Source organism: Oryctolagus cuniculus, chromosome 6 (assembly GCF_051225735.1).
Source record: "Oryctolagus cuniculus isolate XC-2025 breed Fujian yellow rabbit chromosome 6, ASM5122573v1, whole genome shotgun sequence".
Classification (NCBI taxonomy): domain Eukaryota; kingdom Metazoa; phylum Chordata; class Mammalia; order Lagomorpha; family Leporidae; genus Oryctolagus; species Oryctolagus cuniculus.
In genome coordinates, this window is record NC_142872.1 from 31,495,483 (window position 1) to 31,516,545 (window position 21,063).

At 46.3% G+C, this 21,063-nt stretch overlaps 1 pseudogene across 1 annotated transcript; it reads right to left on the bottom strand.

The window, feature by feature from the left end:
* Positions 1-2,129: 2,129 nt before the first annotated feature.
* On the bottom strand, positions 2,130-7,758 carry LOC149126087 (mitochondrial fission factor pseudogene; annotated as a pseudogene). The gene has a single exon (XR_016236251.1). The product of XR_016236251.1 is annotated as a mitochondrial fission factor pseudogene (transcript).
* Positions 7,759-21,063: the final 13,305 nt, after the last annotated feature.

Consider the following 21,063-nt stretch of genomic DNA (forward strand, 5'->3'; position numbering starts at 1 on the left):
CCTGGAACACAAAAACGGGCTGGGAAACAGGCCTGAGCTGGCACGAACGGGAAGGGGATCTGTTACCCGTCTCGTTTTTGTCTCCTCACATCTATGAGACCAGCTCGCCCGTGTCCACGGTCAGCTTGGAGGCTGGAGGGGGAGGAAGGATATGGTCCAGGGAGGCGGATTCGTCCACTCCTCTGCCTGCTCCGCTCCACGTTTCAGGTCCTTGCTTCAGTCTCACAGCAGCTTTCCTGGGCCCCACCTCACCTCAGTCTCCATTCAGTCCCTGCCGTTCTCTCCTGGGGAGCCCTGTTCCTTTTCTGGGCCAGCTTCATGGGCAGGCAGCCTACGCAGTGGCACAGGGCTCTGCACTTCCAAGGACTCCTCACACTTTCGGACCCGGAGCTGCTCCATATTCATTATGCACTGGGCTCTGCAGATGACACAGCTGGGCCTCTTCTTCCCCTTCCTTGACCCTGGCACCACTGTATCGCAGTAGCCTTAGCATCTTGCCCCATCAAGCCATTCTAGTAAAGGCTTGATAAAAACTGTTGAACAAGATCCTTCTAACAAAGCATGTTCATGTGGCTTAGCCTAAACTATTCTGAATGAATGAATTCATGAATGATGATGGTGGAAAAAGATGCTTTGGATGCAGTGGGTTGTTGAGCCAGTATCTACTCATCTGCTTCCTTCCTAACAGAACCCTGGCTTTGGTCAGGTGTCTGCTCCTCTCCAGTGACTCAAAGGAGGTGCCACCATTCCCAACTCCAGGGTGGACTGTGAACAGCCTACGTGTTCTCCTTCCTCAGAATCATCTTTCTCTGGACACTGTCAGCTTAGAAAGGGACTCTGGGAATGACTGCCGTTACCTTGTTCCCAGCCTGACAATTTAAACCAACCCAGAACAGAGAGTAGAGCCAAGGAAAATTTATAGGATTGCATTCCACAATCTTGTGGGCCAGAAAGCTCAGGAGATTCTTCCAGGCCCTGCACACCCCCTGGGTCACTCGGTGGTCTTCAGCTGGCTGATGGGCTGGTTAAGAAGCTTCCCCCTAGGCTTTCTTCATAGATTTGACCCCTTGGCAGTGAGAGCTGGAAGTCTAGGCCCAGCTGGCAGCTGTAAGCTGAACTCCTCCATGTTGGCTCCCAGGGAAGTCCGACTTCTTACACAGCTGCAGGGCCCCAGGGGAGTGTTGACAAGAGGCAGGAAGCACCTTGCCAGTGCTTTAGGGTCAGAGCCTGGGCTGCTACAGCATCACCTCTGCATGTTCTGGGAGCCAAAGCCATCTCCAAACCCTCTCAGATGAAGGGGACAGGACCCGGAGTCTACCTCCTGATGGGGAAACCATCACAAGTTCATGGCTATCTCTAATGCCCCATGTGGCTTAGGTCAATTGGATACAGATTTTTTTTTTTTTTTTTTTTTTTTTTTTTTTTACAGGCAAAAGGATCCTAAATAGTCCAAAGAAATGGCAGGTTCTCCAAAGCTAAGGAAGATGTTTCTTCCTGTTCTTCTAACACAGGAATCTGTAAACGTTTTCCGCAAAGGGCCAAATAGTAAATACTTTCGGCTTTACAGGCCACATGGTCTCTGTTGCAACTACTCAACTCTGCCAATGAATCATGAAAGCAAGCCATGGAAAATGCATACATGAAAGAGCATGGCAGTGCGCCAATAAAAATTGTATTCACGGTCAGCGAAATTGGAATTTCACATAATTTTCATGTGTCACAAAATGTTACTATTGTTTGTTTTTTTTTTTTTTTTTTTTTTTTTTTTTCTAACAAAACTGTTTAATAGTGTTTGAGAAACAAGACCAAAAGTACTGTTTTTCTTTTACAGATTCTTTTCTAAATCCATTCTCTATGAACTCTCCATCTCTGAGAATTAGGTGCAGACTGATGAGGCCAAACATCAATTCTTTCTAAAAAAAAAAAGACTTGAGCCTATTTACAAAACATGCAAAGGGAGCATTTTAAGTGTTACTGCAGAACTGCATGAAAGTGTGCACAGCTCAGTGACAGAACAGAATCTACCTTTACTGCTGCAAGTGCAGGTCCTTCCCACCTGCTTTCTAGAAGAAACACGTTTCCAGGGCCTGGACTATCAAGCGGCATATAATGCAAAGACAGAGACAGAGAAGTTTGTACATCCTTTATATTTCCAGCTGTTGAGACAGTACTTTTGAGAGCTAAGGTTACCTCTAGCGGCGAAACCAGAGCCAACTATTAAGCAGCCAGAATGCTACAGTAATTGAATACATGACCATTTCTCTTTTAGCACGTTCTTTGTTTTCCTCTTCTAGAAGTTGTAGACGTCTATTTAGTTTGATAATCTGTCGTCTTAATGAAGCTGCATCTACAACAGTCATGTCTTCCGATGTTCCTTCAATGGTTGTATCTATGTTTGAAATGCCATACCTGACGTTGTCATGATGAGGATTAGAAGTGGCGGCAGCAGACCCACCACGCAACACAGGTATGGAATCGTTTCTGACCAGCTGTCCATTTTGGCGAACGGCATTTTCACTCATAGAGCGTTCTCGTTTTAGCCTGCCAACTGCACGGATTTCTTCATTTTGAGGGGTGGCAGGAGGTCTTTCTAAATCCAGAAAATCAAGTGGCCTTTCACTTAGCGTAAGTACACGGGGTGGTGTTTTTAGTGCCAGAGGTTTAAAGGGAGTTGACTGGATCAGGTCAAGATCGGCTGGTCTTGAAAAGGAAACATCTTCATTATTTCCTGCTACAACGATCCTTTCTGGAACCTGCATTATCACACTAGCATTTGGAGCTCCTTCTTGGAATCCCTGTTCCAGGTCAGCATTTGGTGGTGCTACTTTTAATTTTTCTGGGACCCTCATTCGCTGACTAATACCTTCGGTATATTCCATCTCATACTGAATTCGACTGATTTCTGCCATCTCAGCAGCAGTGGGAGAGGGAAATGCTGCCCCAGTCACTAAATGTGTACCAACGACTGCTTGCTATGTGGCACTATCTGCTTCTGTGCTTCATATTAACTCCTTAACTTGCTTCAATGTGCATATGCTGGTTACAGCCACTTTTGTCCCCCTGGCCCCGCTGGAGGTCCCCGGAGAGGGCCGCCGCCCGCCGGCTCCCGGGGCGCTCTCACAGGCCGTTGGCCGGAGCGCACTGAGACGCCCGGGCAAAGCACCGGCCACTATTGTTTGTTTTGTTCAACCATTTTAAAATGTTAGAACCATTCTTGGCTTGTGGACTATCCGCCCCCCCCCCCCCCCGAAAAGTAAGAAGGTTCTGTCTGGTTCCTGGGCTGTATTTTGCTGAATCCTACTCTAACAAATCAAGCTTGCTGTAGATTTAGGGGCACATGCTCATCTTCTGAAATACTATCTAGGGCTTCATATGCTATGTACTTCTCCATTGGGTTTTACTCTAATGGTACCTCCTCAGAACAGCTGTCTATGATTACTCTGTCTTAAAGGAGTCATCTTTTTAAAAAAAAAAAAAACAAAAAACAAAAAAAAAACACTATTTTTTGATTTACTTGATGTCTTATGCACTGGTTCACTCCCCAGATGGCCACAGTGGCCAGAATTGGGCCAGACCAGAGCCAGGAGTCAGGGGCTTCATCCGGGTCTCCCACATGCATGGAAGATGACCCAAACACTTGGGCCATCTTCTGCCACTTTTCCTAGGCCATTAGCAGGAAGCTGGAGCAGAAGTGGAGCAGTTGGGACTTGAATTGGTGCCCATACAGAATGTTGGTGTCACAGGTGGCAGCTTTACATATTATACCACAATGCCAGCCCCAGAACTATTCTTATATCTCCTTATATTTCTTTTCTGAAAAAAAAAAAACAAAACCTGTTTTCATTTTCTTTAAAATTTGAAAAGCAAAGTGAGAGAGAGAGAGGGAAACAGACAGACAGACAGAGAGCATCTAATCTTCTATCCATTGGTTTGTTTCCCAAATGTCTGCAACAGCCAAGGCCGAGCCAGGTCAAAGCCAGGAGTCTGGAGTTCCATCTGGCTCTCCCTTGTGGGTGGCAGAGACTCAAGCACTTGAGCCATCACCGGCTGCCTCTCGGGTGAGCGTTAGCTGGCAGCTGGGTTAGCGCAGAGGAGCCAGAACTCAAAGCAAACACTTCAATCAGGCGTCCCAAGCAGCGTCCTAGCTTCTGCACCAAACGCCTCTCCCCTTGTCTTTTCCCGACAGCACTTCTGACTGTGTGAAATCGTGCTCCTTCTCTGGTTCACGTCTTTGTTTTCTGCCTCTTTACTGTCACTAGGGTGTCATCTGAATGAAGCAGGGGCCTCGCCGGTCTTACTCATCTCGGTAAACCTAACACGACACCTTGCGTGTACTAGACCCTCCATTAAATAGGTGTTGGATCTATAATGGTTACACCTCAGTTCTCCAGGGCTGGATGAGAACATCAGAGCTGCTGCATTTTTTCTGTCGAATGAAGGAAAGAAAGTGAAAGCAGAGGAAGGAGAGCAGGTCATTACCTGTGCTGTGAGGAGCTTTGGTCCTTCTGCTATTTGCCTGTTTCAGGAAAAACTGGAGGGAAAATCTTTGTCCTCTTATGTAATCAGGGAGCTGGCTGTTTTCCTCTCTGGCGGGTCTGAATGACTCACCTTGCCCGTCTGGAGGAAGGAAAAGGGGAAACAACCTTATTTGAGAAGGGAGAATGACACCGTGGGGGTTGTGAAGTACTGTTTGGAAGCTGGGTTGTGCTAGAGCACTAAGGTATGAGTTCATAGACATTCCCAAGATCCCTGGAGGGGAAATAGTGAGGGTTCGGGGTGGCACAGCAGCAACTGCAGTGACAGAACTGGGAAGAACACCAGGCTGAACCTGTCGTCAGGAGTCGGGGGAGGAAAAAGCAGCAGCAGGTGGGACATTCAGGACTAAGTGGCTTGGGCATGAACAGACTGCACTGGTGCTGGTGGGTGGGGCTGGAGCCAAACGATTTGGCATGAGGCTTTCCACGCCTGGGGACTGAAGTGGCTCCCACCCAGTTCTGCCGCTACTTATTCAAACAAAAAGATTGGCAGGGTAGAAAGAGCCCCACTGTGGGTGAGTATAATAAACAGGAAGTGTCCATGGGAAGCAGCGAGTCCACAGCTTAGACTGTGAGTTCAGTGAGGTTGGCTTAGGAACTGAGCCCTGGGATGCCGAGAGTGAGGCTGACCTGAAATGCTGTGCATGGCGTGAAGGGCCTGATGGGCGCTGGAAATGACTATGGCTTTGGACAGTCGATTCCTTGCTGGTAAATGAGGCCGAATAAATAAGGATTAAGTTGGGTCTGTCCTCTGGGCTTTTTGGTTGCAAGTGGTAGAAAAACCAACCAAAGCTTGAAAAGGGATTTTATTGGTTTTCTTAATGAAGAAGTGCGGCAGTATGTTGGTTAGTTGTGGGCTGTGCAGCTGCGTCTCCAGTCCTGGTCTCTCTCTTTCTGCATCTCTGAACTCATCGACTCCTGTGTTAGCTCCATTCTCAGGCTCTCCCCCATGATGGAATGGTCCTTCTTGGCTTCCAGTGTACATTCATCCAGCTTCAAATTCAACAGTAAATGGCTCTGACAAGCCCTAGAATTCTGTCTCATTGTCTCTGTCTGGGTCAAGTGCACAATTCTAGGGGGTTGCAAAAATATTTTGATCAACTCTTGGTTCCATACCCTCCCCTTGAGCCCAATGCAGGCAGTTCTACCCAAGTTACCTGCACTAGGAGTGGCAAGAAGTGGTTCCTCAAGAGAAACTCAGATACTGTTGCCATCAGAAGGGAGTACTATGAATACTCCATAGGCAAAGAACAAATCAAAACAAACCAAAAACCAAATGCTTTGATTGCAACCAATAATCATCACACTCACATAGAAAGGAGCAGAGCCACAACCTCTCCCACTGGTACATGAGTATGTAGTATTAAGAAAATATTACAGGGCTGGTGTTGTGGTAAGGTGGGTTAAGCCACATTCCATATTGGATGTGCCAGTTTGAGTCTTGGCTACTATACTTCTGTTCCAGCTTCCTGCTAATGCACCTGGGAAGGTAGTGGGTGATAGCCCAAGCACTTGAGCCTCTGACCCACATGGGCACACTGGATACAGTTTCTGGCTCCTGGCTTTGGCTTGGTCCAGTCCTGGTTTTTGTGGCCGTTTGGATAGTGAACTAGTAGTTGGAAGATCACCACCCTTGCTCTTCCTTTCAAATAAATAAATATTTTAAAATTTTAAGAATAAATGTTACAGTCAGGTCTTAGACATTGAATTGTTTTGTTATTATTACCTTCTGGTTTCAGTTAGCATTGGGAAATTAACACCAAGAATAGAAAATAATCATCATAAATAAAAAAAATCACAAACTATTTAAAGCAAAAATACACAATAACATGAATTTGGTAATTAAATTTGGTAACTAAAAATGAAACTATTGTACAAATAATGCTTGGATTATAAGGTAACAAACTATAGAAAAAAAAAGAAATGCCTTTTTTTGGTTTGCTTATTTTGGATTTGTCTAGAAATCTACTTTCAATTTCGGGATAGTTGATGAAGAAACATTAACATGGAAGAAGACGCAGAATTTTTAAACCCCTTCCAACCCCAGACAATGTGTGCTGTCCTTGGTTCCTGTCTTGCTTGGCTTTCCATGACATCACCCTTCTGACCACTCCACTTCTGCCTCCTTTAACCACCCCTGAAACATTTGTGTTTTCAAGTTCCATCTTGGGTTCCTAGCTCTTCTCTCGTATGTACTCTCACAGACTAACTCTTCATTCATTTTTTCCAGCAGAACCTACTGAAAGCTCTTTTGTGCCAGGGACTATGCCAGCCATCCTCCTGGGTCAGCTCCTGTGTTAATCGTACCCAACTCTCTGAAATCTAGCCCTTTAGGTTCACACTTGGAAATTCACAGAGAGGTGTTTTCCAGGTGGTTCTTGAATGAGTAGGTGAATGAATGCATGAATGCCTGTACCGAAACATGAAATCGTCTTCTTGCCTGACTCTTTTCCTACTAAAACTTGGTCATACCCTCTGGGATAGAGACCTCAGGATTTCCCTTGCCTCCTCTCTCCCACTAATCTTGACTCAGTGTTTGTTAAGTCTGTCTCTTTATCTCCTAACTCTACTCCTGCCCTCATTCAGACCGATGTTACCTTTCACTTGAGTGCTGCCACTGCCTCCCTACTGGTCTCCCTGCCTCCAAGTGTGCCCAGGGCTGGCGTTGTTAAGCTCTGTCTGTGACGCTGGCATACCGTTTGAGCACCAGTTAGAGTGCCTGGGAAAGCAGCAGACGATGGCCCGATGGCCCGAGTGCTTGGGCCCCTGCTACCCATGTGGGAGACCCGGATGGAGTGTCAGGCTCCTGATTCTGGCTGTGCTAGCCTCGGTCATTGCAGCTATTTGGAGAGTAAACCAGCAAATGAAAGATCACTGGCCGGTGCCGCGGCTCAATAGACTAATCCTCCACCTAGCAGCGCCGGCACACCGGGTTCTAGTCCTGGTCGGGGTGCCGGATTCTGTCTCAGTTGGTTGCCCCTCTTCCAGGCCAGCTCTCTGCTGTGGCCCGGGAGTGCAGTGGAGGATGGCCCAAGTGCTTGGGCCCTGCACCCCATGGGAGACCAGGAGATGCACCTGGCTCCTGCCTTCGGATCAGCGCGGTGCGCCGGCTGCAGCGCGCCAGCTGTGGCGGCCATTGGAGGGTGAACCAATGACAAAAAGGAAGACCTTTCTCTCTGTCTCTCTCTCACTATCCACTCTGCCTGTCAAAAAAAAAAAAAAAAAAAAAAAAAAAAAAAAAAAAGAAGAAGAAGAAGAAAAAAGAAAGATCACTGTCATTTCCTCTGTCTCCCTCTCTCTAACTCTGCCTTTCAAATAATTAAATAAATCTTTTCTTTTTTAAAAGAGTTCATGGGTCTTTAGTAGGGTACTTCAAAAAACCCTAGGAAAAGGATTTAAAAGATACATCAACGAGTGCTGAAATCCACACTTATAAGGAGTCTTCAAAAAGGTCACAAGAAATGAGTATTATGAAAACCATACATGAGTTTTGAAGTTTTTGGTCATCAAAATAAACTCGTGTATTAATTCCATTTTTCTGCAAGCTTATTCATATGCTAAAATAAACAGTGGCCCGTGTCCTGCCGTTTGCCCTCTACCTCACCTCTAGAGTAACACTCCCGAAGTGTGTGTGGCTTCCTAGCATTGCTCATGTTTGACCCTCAGCCTGGAACATGGGCCTCCTCCGCTCCCCGACTCTACAGAGGATGTCTGCTTTAACCCAGGGACCAGATCCTGTCCAAAGCCTCATCGATGCTCTTTGGACAAGCGGGTGCCCTCCAGTTGGCGCCCACCACACTCAGCGTCCCTTTGCCCTTGTGCTGTGGAGATCAGCGTCTCTGGTGATCTCTAGGCTCTCTTGTGAACTCCTTGAAGGTGTGGGTACATCGTGTTCAGCCGTGATGTCCCAGTGTCCACCGCAGCAGCTGAAACTTACGTAGACTTCAGTAACTGTGTGTGCGTGAGAGAACAGTCATAACTGTAGGTCTGTGTTCCTCTCATGCACTTACGCTTCCTCTTCTAAGTAGAGGTCTGTGTTTCCTCTTGGCCTTGGTGGCCTTCACCGGGTGAGACATCCACCCCCTGAAATAAAAGCTAAAGGGGACTGATCCCAGATGGAGATAGAGCGTTAGAGACAGGAGCTTGGAGGTAATTTGGTTTTTTCGAAGAATGAACTCTAGAGACCAAAGCAGATTCCATAGACCCTACAATACCTGCTGGTCTGGTGCCGTGATCAGAAGAGCGACTAGTAAAGTAAAGATAGTACTTCTTGAGCTTAAGCCATTTATCTGCTGAAAGTCAGTTCTTCTGAGCCTGATCTTGAATTTTTAGCATTGTCTAAATTGGTTTTAAGTCCATTCAGAACGTCAGCTTCTCTTCATACTGCCTTCTGATGCTGTAAGCATAGTATTTACTTTGTAGAAAGCATTTATCAATTTTTTTTTATTTTACACTTTCCTATTGGAATATTTGGAACAGTACTATCCATTTGTGCATTTGATGATGTTTTAAAAAATACTTGTTATGTGTGACATACCATTCCAGGTTTTGGAAAATAGCAGTGAGTGAAAAAGATTCCCCTGTCGCACAGCTAGCTGCCTTCACAGACTTCTCATCTGCTGTGAAGACAATAGCAATACATTTTACAGAAGGATGCATCACCAACACTGGTGATAAGGACTGTGAGGAAAAACAAAGCAGAGTGAGGGCAGAGGTGAGTCTGTTTGAAATGGGAAGCCCTCTTTGAAAAGATGATACTGAATTGAGATTTGAAGGAGCAAAAGCACGGTCAGTGAGGAGAGACTGACAGGCAGAGGAAACAGCAGGTGTGAGGGCCTGTGGGCTGGACAAGGTGTGTGTCTCCTGCAGAATGGTGTGAAGTCCACAGCAGGTGTGAAGGCCTGTGGGCGGGGACGAGGTGTGTGTCTCTTTACAGAATGGTGTGAAGGCCACAGCAGGTGTGAGGGTCTGTGGGTGGGGACGAGGTGTGTGTCTCCTGCAGAATGGTGTGAAGTCCACAGCAGGTGTGAGGGCCTGTGGGCTGGACAAGGTGTGTGTCTCCTTGCAGAATGGTGTGAAGTCCACAGCAGGTGTGAGGGCCTGTGGGCGGGGACGAGGTGTGTGTCTCCTTGCAGAATGCCCTGAAGGCCACAGCAGGTGTGAAGGCCTGTGGGTGGGGACGAGGCCTGTGGGCGGGGACGAGGTCTGTGTCTCCTGCAGAATGGTGTGAAGTCCACAGCAGGTGTGAAGGCCTGTGGGCGGGGACGAGGTGTGTGTCTCCTGCAGAATGGTGTGAAGTCCACAGCAGGTGTGAGGGCCTATGGGCTGGACAAGGTGTGTGTCTCCTTACAGAATGCCCTGAAGGCCACAGTGGCTAAAGCAGAGGGAGCTGGGGAAGAAAGCTGGCAATGGAGGTGAGAGGACGAACCTGTGGATCAGAGGATGCTTTCGTTTTTGCACAGATAAGATGGAAGGAGCTGGAGGACTGTGAGCACGAGAGCAGCAGGACATCTGGTCAGTCTGGTTCCTGGGGCTTCACTGTGGGTGTCAGGGCCGGAGAGCAGTCAGGAGGCTGTCGCAAGCATCAGGTCAGAAGTGGTGGTGGCTTGGACCTGGATGGGAAGAGGTGGGAAGAAAAGTAGCCGTGTCCCAGGTGACGGCTGAAGACTCAGCCGGAAGGATTGGCTGGTGGTGGGTGATTGTAGCAGGGGGTGACAGGATGGTCCCAGGGTTTGGGACTGCACAACAGATGTGTAGTGGAGAGGAGTGCTTTTCGGGAGAAACTTCAAGATGTCAGTTTTTTGTCTCTTTCTAAAGAGTCCATTATTCAGATACATGAGGAGGCTTCCGAAGATCCATGGAAAACACGCATTATTTTTAAATTCCATTTTCCTATAAATTTCCCGTGGCCCCCTTGTGTACGCAGAGTACTGAGCGGCCAGTCGCATATGCCTGTCTGGAGTGCAGGAGAGGCCAAGCTGGGCGGTCGTGGGCACACAGCTGGTATCTGAAGCATTAGGGCAGGTGGGGGTCACCCAGGAGGTATGACTAGTGGTTTGAGAACTGGCCTGGGACACTCCGGGGTTCAGAGGGTGGGAACGTGAGGATGGATCAGCAGAGGGATCCGAGGAGAGGGAAGGAAACCCAAGAGGCAGTAAGTGGGTGGTGGCCCAGGGCTGGGTGGAGAAAGGCTATTGTGCCTGAAGTAGGAAATCGGCCCTTACGTTTTCATTCACCTCAGGTCTTAGTGGATGGTGTGCCTCCACGTGTATGTCTGTGGAACACTTTTCTTTCTTTTTTTTCTTTTGGCGGTGGGCTAACCAGCCACTCTATAAGTCCCTTCCTTTCCTCCCCCAGAAACTCTGAGTCCATTTGATCCAAGACTGAAATTAAGTGTTGGGCCTACATGTTCATGAATTTCACTATTTTTCTTTTACCGTAACTATAAGACCAGCTCATCTTCCATATACACTTCCTTTTCTAAAAGTTATTTATTTATTTATCTGTGTTTTACTTAAAAGGCAGAGAGAGAGGGAGAGAGAGAGAGACTGATTTTCCATCTACTGGTTCACTCTCTGAATGTCCGTAACAACCAGGGCTGGGCCTGGCTAGAGCCTGGAGCCTCTAACTTGAGTCGTCGAGGTCTCTATGGGGTGGCAGGGACCCAAGTACTTGAGCCAGCACCTGCTGCCTCCTATGGTGCACATGAACAGGAAGCTGGATTGAAAGTGGAGGAATGGCACTCGAACCAGACACTCCAATATGGGATATGGGAGTCCCAAACAGTGACTTCATTGCTTTAGCAAATGCGAAGTCCCCACCCCCAGGCCTATGCCAGACTTACCCGTTCAGAAAATCACGCATTCATTTGTTCATTCTCTAGGCAGTTCCTGGGAATTTAAGGTGTGCAGGCACTGTTCTGGATGCTGACAATACAACCACAGAGTACACAGCCCCACCCCTATCCTTGCCAACTGAGACATTGCAGGGGACTGCTTGCAGTGGGGAGTCCAGGAAAGTGTCTCAGAGGAGTGAAATGTTTTCAAAGTCACCTGCAAATCCTTTTCTTTTTAGAGGTCGGAGTTGAACCTTTGTTCCCAGTTCTCAGAAACCTCCCTGCCCCAAGGATCTTGGCTTGCTTTTTGCTTACGAGAACAATGGAAGAAAACTACCTCCAGGTTTATCTTCCTATGAACACCTATTTTAACAATTTACTGTAGTATACTGAGAGTCGGTTCTTTCAAAATTGTATCCAACAGCTGCCAGAGGAAGCACAATTTTATGAAAATGGAATGTATCAATGCTGATCTTTCAGTGATTTGGCTAGTTGCCATTTAATTTTGCTAACACTTTTTTCACTTACTAAGTTTTCAGAGACTGGTTTAAGTAAGCAGTTTTTGTTATATGTTATATTTTCATCTTCACATAGCCCTGCAATGTAGGCACGGTTATTATTCCCATTTTATGCTTTAAAAGCCTGAGACTTAGAGAGATTACATAAATTAATCCAAGGTCACATACCCACAGAGTGGCAGAGCTGTGGTTAAAAGGTATGTCTCTATGATATATTTAAGATTTTGCCATTAGCAATACTTTAAAAAAGATAATGTGAGGACATTCTATTTCTTTTAAGTCCTTCATTCATATCTGTATCAACTTATTGCTAGAAAAGAAGCTGAAATAAAAGTTTATAGGAGCTAGGATTTCTCCGTAATTGAATCATCTTTGGAGTAATTCAGTGACACACCTGCTTCAATGGTGCCAAATACTACCTAAAGTAAAAATGCAATAGTTTGTGGCTTCTAGTTGGAAACCAGCTCTATGCTGTCTTCCAGGAATGCTCTAAGTAGAAATTAAAGGAAGTATTTCACCTAATAAAGATAAAGGTATTTCTATGATAACATCAGCATTTGGTTTCATTTCCTTAGCACAGTTTAAAAACTGTAGGGGCCGGGGCCATGACTCACTTGGCTAATCCTCCGCCTGTGGTGCCAACATCCCATATGGGTGCCGGGTTCTAGTCCCAGTTGCTCCTGTTCCAGTCCAGCTCTCTGCTGTGGCCCGGGAGGGCAGTGGAGGATGGCCCAAGTGCTTGGGTCCCTGCACCCACATGGGAGACTGGGAGGAATCACCTGGCTCCTGGCTTTGGATCAGTGTAGCTCTGGCTGTAGCGGCCATTTGGGGGGTGAACCAATGGAAGGAAGAACTTTCTGTTTCTCTCTCTCACTGTCTAACTCTACCTGTCAAACAAAAAAAAATTCTAAAAAAAATACTAAGTTGTTGTCCATTTTGAGATTTTAGAAGTTAACATAATAGTAATACAAGTTTCTATTTATTGAGCATCTGTTAGGTACCAGACCGTGTAGTTTGTATATTATTTCACTTGTTATTAACTATAACTCTTTGAAATATTCATTATTGCCCTTGATTCAAAGATGGGGAGGTTGAGACCCAGTTAGTAATGTGCCTAAAGCTCCATGGTTCTGTGATTCCATGAAAAACCCAATTCAAAGGTAATTGATTGGTGTTCAGTGTGATTCTGCTTTTCTCATCTCTGTTTGTTTTGGAAACCATAGGGAATTGAATCATTTAAATCAACTAGTAGAAACCTGTAACATTTTTTCTTTTGCATTCATGTCTTTGAGTATTATTTGGTTCTTTTTAGTTGCAAAATGTTTATTAACCATCATGTTTAACACCACTTCCAAGAATCTGAAGACATAGATTGGAATGGCTTCTTTCACGGATAGCTGGGAAACCTGGCTATGCTAGTGTCTTGAGATGATTTTCCTGAGGTCATAGGCTTTCAGTGTGACAGAAGTATTGGGAGTGCCACCTTTGAAATCTCAGGTCTTGCTCTGTGCTGGATCTCCGCTTCCCATGTTTGGCTGATCTAACGGTTGGCCATCTGTAGCCTGTGGGCTGGTTCCAGCCTGTCACCTGTTTTCATATGGTCCATAAACTAAGAATGGTTATTACATTCTTCAATGGTTGGAAAAAAAACAGAAGACTATTTTGTGATACATAAAAATTGGATGAGATCCAAATGTCAGTGTCTACAAGTTTTATGAGATCAGAGCTGCCACATTCATTCGTTTATGTGTGGTCTGCTGCTGGTCTTGTGGGTCGGTGGCAGACTCTGGACTGTATGGCCCACAAGCCTGAAAGCTAGCCCAGCACTGGCTTCCTCTATCCACTGGATTGCTTACTGAGTGCTCATGCTTGCTAGATACTCTGTGCATCACAAAGAACACAGCAGCAACATGGCTCACCAACACCTTTAAAATTTAAACTAAAGGCAAAACAAAGTTGGAGGGGCATAGCACTTCCAAATATGAATTTTGCCAAAGAGCATTAAAAACAAACAAACAAACATTGGGACCAGCACTGTGGCTGAAGCACTGGCATCCCATATGGGCGCCAGTTCAAGACCCGATTGCTCTGCTTCCAATCCAGCTCTCTGCTATGGCCTGGGAAAGCAGTAGAAGATGGCCCAAGTTCTTGAGCCCCTGCACCTGTATGGGAGACCTGAAGAAGCTCCTGGCTCCTGGCTTCAGATTGGCTCAGCTCCGGCCATTGCAGCCAATTGGGGAGTGAACCATTGGATGGAAGACCTCTTTCTCTCTGCCTCTCCTCTCTCTGTGTAACTCTGACTTCAAGTGAATAAATATATCTTAAAAAAAAAAAAAACAAAACAACACACAACCGGCATCTTTATTTATCATCTTAATGAGTTGAATTGGAGAGTGATCATTTTCTAGTTGCTTTAGGAAGTTTGCTAATTCCCCATGACAAACTTTCTCTTTGGCAACAATTAAAATGACAAGTCAAACACTCATAATTAATTACCTATAAAAAAAGTATGTTAATACTCTCCTCCAAACTGTATCAATGCCAAATATTTAGGAAGCTCATAATATGAAAATAAAAAGCACTTTTTCAAATGGAATATTTAGCATAATGAAAAATTCATTACATTGTCATTGTTTTTCTCATTTCATCCTGGACAAAGAAAACTGCTTTCTCGACAGACGGGACCTCAGACCAGCTTTGGAAGCACAAGGGTAGGTAATTTTCAGGCAACCAATCTTTAAAAAATGCTTAGCTTTTTAGTTTGAAAGTATAACATCTACTGGTTTTGTGACATCAAATTTTTCGACAAATGTTGGTCATAGAAACATCCTGATGGGAAATCCCAGAGAACAAACACAAAGAGGAGCAGGGAGGTAAGTCCTAGTAAAAGAAACCTACAAACATTCCCTCTCCCAGCAGACACCAGGCTGCCTTTACCCTGGCTTTAGGTGTGAGATAACCCATTTCAGTACTGATTGTGCATGCGGGCTCTTCCATAGAAGAAAAGGATGGCCGAATTCTTTCTTCTTTGAAACATTGCCCTTTCCCACATGCTATGTTCAAAAGACACAGGCACACACTAAAAAAAAAAAAAAAAAAAAAAAACAAAAAAAACCACAGCATCCCCTCAAAGCCAGAGCCACAGAGAGGAATGTGAGTCTGCATGGATTAAAGCCCATCCATCAGTGAGGATTTGAACCTGGATGGTGATCATTTTCCAGTAGCTTTAGAAAGCATGTGAAGTCCTCATGAAAAATACTCTGCTTTGCAACAATTAAAATGACAGCCGAAAGACTAGTAATTCCTCCTTTCTCTTGTGTGACCCTCTACCTGTTATCTGTGATCCTGTTCATTTCTTAATGCATTTCATAGAACACCAAGTAAGCATGGGATGTCATGTTGGGGAAAAACAGGTTCCTGTGCTCCAGAAATAGGAGAAATACTGGGTTAAACAAAATCTCACAGGATTACTTTGGACCTATAATATGTGAATGTGCAAATAATGTGCATATTCATATACAATAATGTGCATATACACGAATAAGAAGAATCGAAAGCAAGAAAGAGAGCAAGGTACAAGGGTTGCTTTAGATTAGTGTACTTGGCTGAAGCAAGCTCATTTATTTAGTTATTTCAGCAGCAACAGTTTTAAGATGAAGACCAGTTATTTCTTGGGTCTCTCTTGAAATTGTGTCTGATTATTTTTGGTCTCATCCTCTGAACAAGTTTATTTTTATTATGGATTATCCTTTTCCTTAAATACCTTTCTGCATTATACACTCTGCCTTATAAATACATTTGTTGCCTTTACTATAAGTGTTTAAAAAATCCTTCTTTAAAAATAATTTATTTTGTTTATTTGAAAGAGATAGAGAGGGAGAGACAGAGAAAGGTTTTTCATCCACTGGTTCACTCCCCAAATGGTTGCGATGGCCAGGGCTGGGCCAGGCTAAAGCCAGGAACCAGGAGCCTCATCAGGATCTACAACGTGAGTGCAGGGGCCCAAGCACCTGGACCATCCTCTACTGTTTTCCCAGGTGCATTAGCAGGGAGCTGTATTGGAAGTAGAACAGCCAGGACTTGAACTGGCTCCCATATGGGATGCCGGTGTTGCAGGTAGTGGCTTAACCCATTACACCACAATGCTGGCCTCTGAAATCATTCTTAAAACCAGTAATTTTCTAATTTGGAAACTAAACAAGGAGCATGTGTTAATGCAGATGATCAAAGTTCAGAAAGATGTAAAACATAGGTTTTATTATTAGGGACTAAATCTGTTTGCCTTTGAGTGGGAGAAAACCCCATTACTGTGGCTTGCACAGATAGGTTGTATTTTTTTCCTGCTTTCTTGTGATGAGCAGTTGGGAGATGGGTACTCTGTCTGGGTGCTGTGCTTTTTGGTGTCACCGAGGCACCTGACTCCCTCTGTTTTCTCATCTAACCAGCCTTGGCATGTGACAATCATTCTCGCAGCCACAAAATGGCAGCTGCCGCTCTGTGCTTTGCATCTGCCTTCAAGGCAAAGAGAATAGAGAAGGGCAGTAAGCAAAAGGTTTGTGTGTGCTATCCCTTATCAAAAAAACAAACCAAACCTTTTCCAAAGCCACACAGATTTCCAGTTATATCTCAATGGCCAGACGAGTGGCACATGGCCACTACCAGTTGTGTGAAATCCCAAGAACCTGAATTCTTTAGCTGAACACATTCGGGTTCTACTTGTGACAGGGCCTAAGCTGGATGAGATGACCAGCGTGGATCTCAGCTCTGCTGCCCAGTGGTTATGGGACTTGGGTGATTCATTTCCATTCCCTCTGCTGTAACATACAGGTAAGATAATGAGGGTTGTGAAGAGATTAACTGAGTTAATGTTTATGAAGTGTTTAAATGTGCACCTGGTAGGCAATAAATGTTGTTTAACTACTTAATAAAGAGAGAATGTATATTTGGTATAAAAGTAGGCATGAAATAATTAATTGATAAAAAGCAGAAGTAAAATGATGCCAACATATAAATAGTGGTAACATACGTGGCTTGTGTCATACAACTAATATGAGTTTCATTAATTTTTTGAGCCGAAGTACATTAAATAAATGCTACCACTTCCCTTAAAGAAATATGAGTTGAAATATGAGTCCTTGAGACCCTGTACCCTGTACCTCCAGGAACCAGGAGCCTCATTGGGATCTACAACGTGTATATATGTATGTATGTATGTGTGTGTATATATATATAGTTCACGCATACTATATATATATATAGTTCATGTATACATCACATATGGAGAGTTTATTTATTTTCCCAGAAACCTTTTATTTAATGTATACAAACTGCATGCATTTCATAAATACAGCTTTAGGAACATAGTGATTCTTCCCACTCTACCCTCCCTCCCACCCATACTCCCACCCTTCTTCCTCTTCCCTCTCCTATTCCCATTCTTATTTTTTACTAAGATCTATCTTCAATTAACTTTATACATATAAGATGAACTATATACTAAGTAAAGTTTATTTAATAAAGATAAATTTGAATTCTGAAGCCTAGCTTCACCAGAACAGTGTGTCCTTAGGCACTTTACTTCTGGAGGCCTTAGTTTCCTTATCTGTAAAATGGGCGTAGAAGCAGTACCTGCCTCTCCAGATTGTAGTAAATGTTAAGTGAGGAAATGGAATAAGGGGCTTAGCCCAGATCCTGTAACACAGCAAAAGCTTGCTAAATGTCATCAGATCGCCACCATGATCATTCTGAAAAATCCATCTTTATTAAGGTGTAATTTACCTACCACAAAATGCACTCCTGAGTTTTGACAAATGTGATGCCCTAATTATCACCATAATAGAATTATACAGCATTCTGGCCGGCGCTGCGGCTCACTAGGCTAATCCTCCACCTTGCGGCGCCAGCACACCGGGTTCTAGTCCCGGTCGGGGCGTCGGATTCTGTCCCGGTTGCCCCTCTTCCAGGCCAGCTCTCTGCTGTGGCCCGGGAGTGCAGTGGAGGATGGCCCAAGTGCTTGGGCCCTGCACCCCATGGGAGACCAGGAGAAGTACCTGGCTCCTGCCATCGGATCAGCGCAGTGCGCTGGCCGCAGCGCACCAGCCACGGTGGCCATTGGAGGGTGAACCAACAGCAAAGGAAGACCTTTCTCTCTCTCTCTCTCTCACTGACAACTCTGCCTGTCAAAACAAAACAAAACAAAACAAAACAAAACAAAACAAAAAAACAGCATTTACACCAACTCCAAAACCATTATTTAAAAGTAGGAAAACTTGTGGCTTAGCCAGTAATAATACAAAGAAGTCACTGTTTAAAGCAACCTATGGTCTTCAGCATAGAAGAGAAAGAATAAGTGTTCACTAGAATTGTAAACCCAAGGGAAGACAGCAGAAGGAACATTCGCACTGAGGGGGTGGGGCCAGGTCGGGGGTGTGACACCTGGTTGCTGCTACCTGTTCTCCGGGAGCCTCTCGTGTTCCTAGGAGGGAGCACTGTGCCTTCCACACACGGTTTCTACACTCAGAACTTCTGCTGTCCCATTCTCTTTCTGGCAATACTCGTGGAAGGTCTTTTGTAGAAATTCTGGATTGGATTTTTAAGAGATTTACACATGACCCTCTGCGAGTAGCCTCTGCGAGTAGCCATGGTAAACCATGTTTGTGGGGGGTGCAGTGCCAAGGCTCACTTGGTTAATCCTCCCATGTGGGCGCCTGGTTCTAGTCCCGGCTGCTCCTCTTCCAGTCCAGCTCTCTGCTGTGGCCCGGGAAGGCAGTGGAGGATGGCCCAAGTGCTTGGGCCCTGCACCCGCATGGGAGACCAGGAGGAAGCCCCTGGCTCCTGGCTTCGGATTGGCGCAGTGCCAGCTGTGGCAGTCATTTGGGGGGTGAACCAACGGAAGGAAGACCTTTCTCTCTGTCTCTCTCTCTCACTGTCTAACTCTATCTGTCAATAAATAAATAAAAAAAACTTAAAAAAAAAAAGAAACATGTTTGTGACTATGTCTGTGCCCGCTGCTTATTAGCTAGGTAACCTGGCTCAAGTTACCACTCTGTGCCTCAATTTCTCATCTGAAAAGTGGGGATGATCACGTTGCCAGTCTCACCTTTGTGGGTATTAAATGAATATAAGTAATTTAGCATAGTGCCTGGCACAAAATAAGCCCAATAGATGATAGCTATATTATTATTAATACATATTATTTTATACACTTTTTTTTGGACAGGCAGAGTTAGACAGTGAGAGAGACAGAGACAGAGAGAAAGGTCTTCCTTCCATTGGTTCACCCCCAAATGGCCGCTACGGCCGGTGCTGCGCCAATCCGAAGCCAAGAGCCAGGTGCTTCCTCCTGGTCTCCCATGCGGGTGCAGGGCCCAAGGACTTGGGCCATCCTCCACTGCCTTCCCGGGCCACAGCAGAGAGCTGGCCTGGAAGAGGGGCAACCGGGACAGAATCCAGCGCCCCGACTGGGACTAGAACCCGGTGTGCGGGCGCCACAAGTGGAGGATTAGCCTAGTGAGCCGTGGCGCCGGCCTATTTTATACACTTTTGCCTCATTTCCTCAATGGGATAACACACATAGTTGCGGATCTCATTTTGTTTTCTTCCTTTAACATTTGTGGATTCCTTTGCTCTGTGCCAGACCCACTGTGGCAGACTGTGCTTAAAGAGATGGTGACAACAATGTCTCCCATTCTTGACGCTCACCCATCTAGGGGTGTAGTCTAATTCCCTGCCCCTTCAATCTGGGTGGGCTATGACTTGCTTGTGGCCAGTGAAGGGTGGCAGATGTGTATGACTCCCAAGGCTGGGACATAGAAGGTGGTGCAGCCTCCCCTTGTGAACTGGACAGCGCGCATGGTGGCCCTAGCTGCCCTGCCTTAGGGAGCTGCACAGTGGGCCACACGGAGAAGCCCTGAGCCTTCCTGCAGAGAGTGGGGTGCCCATCTAGCCCCCCGGCTGCTCCAGCCCCTGTGACCATCTGACTGCAGTCACATGAGATACCTCTAGCCAGAACCCTCCCCAGACTGTGGACTTGCCTAAAGGACCATGATTATAAGAGAAAACAAAAACGATTGTTGTCCTAAACCACGACGTTCTCATGGGATTGTTAGAAGAGCTAAGATGAAACCTTAAACAGGTATGTCTTCATGGAGTTACCGTTCCAGGTCCTTCTCATCGGTGGCAAGTGAGAATAACTATTTGCAGTTGTAATGATTTATCAGGTAGCTGTTTGGGTGTACTTTCAAGCCTACTTTTGTAGATGCATCTAGCAAATGGATTGCCATCATGTAGGCACTTCATGAGGCGTGAATTCAAGTCTCAGCACAGATGGGACGCCCTCTGAGTTCGAAGCTGCTTCTCCACGTGCCCCAGCACCCAGACCTCCTAGGTAACTAGTTAGGGCTCTGTTGCTTCTGCCCTTCCACGGAGTGGAAGCAGCCAAATTCACTCTGCTCATCTTTGTATCCCTAGCGTCTAGGCGAGTGCCTGCGCCGCACCGACCTCTCACCTCTCCCGCAAAAGCCCACTTCCCCGAAAGAGGCCTGCTAGTGCCTGGGCATGGACAAAATTCATAGCGACAGCCGCCATCCGCCATCCGCCCCCGAGTCACCTGTGGCATCCAGCCTGACCAGCGCAGGTAGTGAGACGCCAGAACTGCGTCCCGTGGCCCAACCGAGGGACGCCAGGGCCCCGCGCTTGGGGTGGGAAGGGGAGAGGATCCAGTCACTTCCGCCACAAACCCTGGTCGAGACCCGCAGCCCGCGGGGCGCACAGTCGGCGCAGCCCATGGTGCAGCGACAGGGTGCGCGAGCAGACCACGCTGCGACGGCACGTGCCCTCGTGGTGCCCGCCGGGTGCCGAAGGGCGGCGGGCGGCAGACCCCCGGGGCCAGAAGATAACTGGCGGCTGGAATTCTCCTGAGGACGAGAGACCCCCTCGGCGAGGGGCAGCCGGGGGTTGCATTCTGGGCAGGAGTGGCCGTGACGGAGACTGACTGCAGGGGGCGGGAAGACTGGGGGCGAGGAGAGCCGGGTATTTTAAGATGCATTTTCGACTTGACTGCAAGAGGAGCTTGTGGTCGCTCGGGGTTCTCTCGGGACCAGCGGCTGTGCGCTGAGCGTCAGCTCGGTTACCCAGCAGTGTAGGGCGGGCAGCGATGGGCTGCAGCCCTGATGCC